This window comes from Misgurnus anguillicaudatus, chromosome 1 (assembly GCF_027580225.2).
Source record: "Misgurnus anguillicaudatus chromosome 1, ASM2758022v2, whole genome shotgun sequence".
NCBI lineage: Eukaryota > Metazoa > Chordata > Actinopteri > Cypriniformes > Cobitidae > Misgurnus > Misgurnus anguillicaudatus.
The window spans coordinates 28,953,978-28,959,977 of record NC_073337.2 but is presented as its reverse complement, the minus strand read 5'-3'; positions in this window follow the sequence as shown (position 1 = coordinate 28,959,977).

Genomic DNA, 6,000 nt, shown 5'->3' with positions numbered 1-6,000 from the left:
TAGTAAAAAGTAAAGCTTAAAGTCGCCATGAAACAGAAGTAGCGATTGCCTTGTTTTCCCCGTAGTGACGTATATCCGAATGAAACGGCTTTTGAGATGAAATAAGGCAGGGCTGGATTTGAATTTGTCCATCGAGATCTGATTGGATCGTTTGAAGTTGGGTCGTGTTGCTAATTGCTAATCGCTGCGATCTTCTTCTTTTTTTAAAAAATAATGAAGTTCACAGATAAGTCATTTGTTAATAATACCACAATATAAAAAAATATATATAGTTTTTCATTTCAATTTCATTGCGACTTTAATTAAATATATTTTTTAATTGGAAAATAGTTTAACCTTCATATATTAACATATTAACATTTCAAAATGTATTATTTATGTATAATTGTACATTATGTATAATTTTACAACCCATATGGCAAAAATATTATCTTCCTAGCCAAAATATAAAAGTTTGTATAAAATGTATAAAATATAAAATTATAAGTATATTTTTGCAGTAAATATATTTAATTTTAATCTTTTCAAAACTGTCATGCTTACAAGTTTGTAACATACAACGTTTTTCTTCCAATGTGAAGTAAATCTAAATGCATTAAAATAAATTACAAAAAATAAACAAAAATGGCCACAAAAAATATTGTTGAATTTTTTTTTAATAAACGTATTTCAAAACATATTTCTTTTTTTCTTTATTCACTGTGTCATTTCACTTTATTTATTATGACTCAACTTGTATACTTAAATGTTCTGATTTCTTTGTATGTATTCAATATTTGGCTTGATGGCTTGCTGGAAATTTTGTGTCCATAGCCCACTGAGAAACTGATAAAAATGTCAATGATGTGTCAAATACTTATTTCCCCCCGCTGTATATTTAAAATATATTTTTGCAATATTGGTGTCTGACCCTGTGGAACCAAAACTGCTAAATCTCCTAAATTTTTTACTACAGTCGACCCCCTGTCTTTTTGAAATGGGAAGGTTTTAAAATACATCAAACCTGAAGTGGTTTGGAATGAAAGAGGTGAGATTTGTGGAGAATGTTACCGTCGGCGGGAGATCATGAAGAAAATCTCTGGGAGATAATATTGGGGGAGTTACTCGTTCAAACGCTCTATCACACGCACACATACACGGGGAGCTGTTTCTTCTCTCGGGGATCGACTCCGGTTGGTACCAGGCCTCTGATAAGAAGGTGCAGAGTGTTCTGTGTGCCGTCAACTCCTAAAACACATTCTCAAGGATAGTTGCACATACACAGGTGACGCACAAACACACAGAGTTATCACAGCATAAACAAAGACTTTAAACGCTAGGACAAGGTTATTTCGATACACTGTCAGGCTGGTCATTCAGAGAGATCATGCAATATGTTCAGGAGTCAAACATGAGTAGGAATGTCGGACATGTTTTGAATTTGTTGCATTCTTGAGTGTTGCCCCTTTAAGCTGGTTTAAAAAAGGGTGTGCACAGATGCACATTGACCACCTGTTAGTCTGACAGTCGTCTCTGTTTAATCTGTGCATTTATCATTTCACTCTTTACTCTTTCCCAGTTTAAAATTTTCTGTTATAAAACGTTTCTGTGAAGTTTTACTTACGTTTTAAAAACATCTATTTTTTAACATTCTTAGAACGTTAAAAATCAAGTTTTTTAGATGTTGCATTAACGTTATTGTTTGGTTATAAGAACGTTATTCAAAACGTTTATAAAACAATTAAGTTGTTATATTAAAGTTTTAATAACGTTTTCATAACATTCATAATAGGTTATAAAAACATTGTTTAAACGTTCTTAGAACGTTTAAAACATCAATTTTATTAGACGTTGTATGAACGTTAATGTTTGGTTATAAGAACGTTATTCAAAAGTTTTTTGGACGGTTCAGTCTGTTGTTATCTTAATGTTTTAAGAACGTTTTCCTAACGTTATAAAACATTGCTTAAACGTTCTTATAACGTTTAAAACGTCAAGTTTTTCGACGAACATTATTCAAACCAGTTCAGTCTGCTGTTATATTAATGTTTTAAGAACGTTTTTCTAACCATCATATTAGGTTATAAAAACAACATTTAAATGTTCTTAGAACGTTTAAAACGTCCAGTTTTTTTGACGTTGTATGAACGTTAATGTTTGGTTATAAGAACGTTATTCAAAAAGTTTTTAGGACAGTTCAGCGTGTTGTTATATTAATGTTTTAAGAACGTTTTTCTAACGTTCATAATAGGTTATAAAAACAATGTTTAACCGTTCTTAGAATGTATAAAACGTCCAGTTTATTAGACGTTGTATGAACGTTATTGTTTGGTTAAAAGAACGTCATTCTAACCAGTTCGGCCTGTTGTTATATTAATGTTTTAAGAACGTTTTCCTAACGTTCATAATACATTTTACAAACAATACGTTTAAACGTTCTTAAAATTTTTAAAACGTCCCTCCATTTATTAGACGTTGTATAAATGTTAATGTTTGGTTATAAGACGTTATTTAAAACCGTTTTTAAAACTGAACCTTCTCCTAACATTCATAATAGGTTTTAAAAACAATATGTTTAAACGTTCTTAGAATGTTTAAAACATCCAGTGTAATAGACGTTGTATAAACGTTAATGTTTGGTTATAAGAACGTTATTCAAACCAGTTCAGTCTGTTGTTATATTAATGTTCTACGAACGTTTCCCTAACATTCATAATAGGTTATAAAACATGTTTAAATTTTCTTAGAACGTTTAAAACATGCAGATTATTAGACGTTGTATGAACGTTAATTTTTGGTTATAAGAACGTTATTCAAAACGGTTCAGCCTGTTGTTATATTAATGTTTTAAGAACGTTTTCCTAACGTTCATAATAGTTTATAAAAACAATATGTTTAAACATTCTTAGAATGTTAAAAACGTCCAGTTTATTAGACGTTGTATGAACGTTAATGTTTGGTTATAAGAACGTTATTTAAAACGGTTCAGTCTGTTGTTATATTAATGTTTTAAGAACGTTTTCCTAACGTTCATAATAGGTTATAAAAACAATGTTTAAACGTTCTTAGAATGTTTAAAACATCCAGTGTAACAGACGTTGTATGAACGTTATTGTTTGGTTATAAGAACGTTATTCAAACCAGTTCAGTCTGTTGTTATATTAATGTTTTAAAAACATTTTCCTAACATTCATAATAGGTTATAAAAACAACATTTAAATTTTCTTAGAACGTTTAAAACATGCAGTTTATTAGACGTTGTATGAACGTTAATTTTTGGTTATAAGAACGTTATTCAAAACGGTTCAGTCTGTTGTTATATTAATGTTTTAAGAACGTTTTCCTAACATTCATAATAGTTTATAAAAACAATCGTTTTAAACGTTCTTAGAATGTTTAAAACGTCCAGTTTATTAGACGTTGTATAAACGTTAATGTTTGGTTATAAGACGTTATTTAAAACGGTTCAGTCTGTTGTTATATTAATGTTTAAAAAACGTTTTCCTAACGTTCATAATAGGTTATAAAAACAATGTTTAAACGTTCTTAGAATGTTTAAAACATCCAGTGTAACAGACGTTGTATGAACGTTATTGTTTGGTTATAAGAACGTTATTCAAACCAGTTCAGTCTGTTGTTATATTAATGTTTTAAAAACATTTTCCTAACATTCATAATAGGTTATAAAACATGTTTAAATTTTCTTAGAACGTTTAAAACATGCAGTTTATTAGACGTTGTATGAACGTGAATTTTTGGTTATAAGAACGTTATTCAAACCAGTTCAGTCTGTTGTTATATTAATGTTTTAAGAACGTTTTCCTAACATTCATAATAGTTTATAAAAACAATCGTTTTAAACGTTCTTAGAATGTTTAAAACGTCCAGTTTATTAGACGTTGTATTAACGTTATTGTTTGGTTATTTAGAGAACGTTAGCCAAAGTTACGGGAATGTTCCCTGTTAGCTGGGTTATACGTAGTATTCTTAAAAAATCCGTATGAATGATTCAGAAAGATTCAAACTCCTTGCACTAGCATAAAAGCACAAAGAATGGCAATGTTTAAATGGAAAATACAATGTGCAAACTGCATTCACATGCATAGTACACAATCTCCAAGTTTTGAAGACTATAACTGCATACTATAAATCTCAAGATGAGGTCTATAAAGAATCTCAAGGAATCTTATTCATCATTGGGAAGGAGGATTCCCCTCTGCCTTGTCAGTGCTTGGCACGGCGTCTCCGTGCATCTAAAGAGGGAGAGAATGAATGAGAGCCCACATTCCTGGAATGCCCCACCATTGTCACTTTTTAATGAGGCGCTGCCAACGCGCGCTCTCCCTGTGACAAAACCCCTACGAGGAGTGATGAGAGGCGAAGAGCCAGACGTGAAAGTGCACAGTACAGCGGCAGCCTCGTGACCCCAGGCTGTTTAACATGCGCTCCGTCACTCTCCTCGATGCGAAAAGTGTCAGGGGGCATTCTTGAAAATGTGGCACAACAAAATACTTTCTAAAGTTTACATGACAACAATGTAGTAAAACAGAAATGTTATTCCTTTGCGTTTATAAAAAAATTCACGGACACACGCCAACACTGTCAAATAGATCCACATTTTTAAGACGACTAAATCTGCTGTATTACGCATGCCAGGCCAGTAGATGGCGATGTTACTTTGTAAAGAAACACTGTAAGATTGCGTACTGATGTGTTCTTCTACAGAGCGATAAATACAAACAATCAAGATGGCAAAAGCATCATGCAGTTGTGTTTAGACGGACAATGAGGTAGATGTTACTACAAGGCGACAAAATTGTTAACTGGTTGGAGAAGCTTAAATAAACTCAGTATCTTCAGTAGCATGAACAAAGTCCTGTAGGCCGCCATTTTTGTTTTGGTTTTACTCGCGCGCATGTCTATAAACTGAATTTACATGTGCGCCGTCATCCCAGATTCGCATTTACGTAGTTAACACGGAGACGTGCGCTTTGAAACCCATCTTAAAAGTTTCAGTATCCCAAAACGCTGTGGTTGTGTCAACGAATAGCCAAACCGCATAAAAAAGCTCCAGTTTACGTTAAAATCGTTGGCCTCTCATGCAGGTTTTTGTCGACATTATAAGGTAGTACGATTGTGCTGCTGTTAAAATTTAACATTAAAAAATATTATCCCACTATACTGATTCTCCAAAAGAAAATTGAAAGTGCAAACAGCAACTATTTCAGGACAGACAGAGACGCCCAGGAAATAAGACCAACACCCAAGCGTTTATCTCCCTTTAAGCAGCACCCAAAACATTTCCTTTCCACCATTCATAACAATCACACATGACATGACAGGAGCTTTGTCACCGCTTTCATTTCCTATTAACCAGTTACAGCGGAGGGCTCCTCACTGAGTTAATGCTATAATTAATGGAGCACAAGTCGATGGCAACGAGTGGAGGTCACGATAGGTTGAATGGAGGTCTTGTCTTTTATGGCACTTAAGAGTAAACAGCAATTTTCAAACGGCAGCTTTGAAGTCTCGTTGTCATGGTTATTGGCTTGGTGACTTGGCACACGCTTGTAGGGTCAGACCTGGCCTTCACAGCCTAAATCCAGACAGCCCCAATCCAAGCAGCTGCGCTTACACATGGCTTTCCCAGACAAATCAACATATTTATATCAACACATTTTCTCATTATATGTACAGGTATCACACTCCTATTTTCCTACTATGGAAGTGAATGTGGGTTCTGATCAGTTTACAAACATTTCTCAAAATATCTTCTTTTGGGTTCATCAGAACAAAGAAATTTATACAGGTTTGTAACAACATGAAAGTGAGTAATGTATTTTCCGGACTATAATTTGCCCTTTTTCATAGATTGCCGGATCGTGGAACTTAAAATCAGGTGCGACTTATATGTCAAAATTATTTCATACGAACCAAATAAAACCAATACCCTCTACAGCAGCGAGAGTCCGCTCTATGCTGCACATGTATTTATGTAATTTAATGGATTCAGTGATGTGA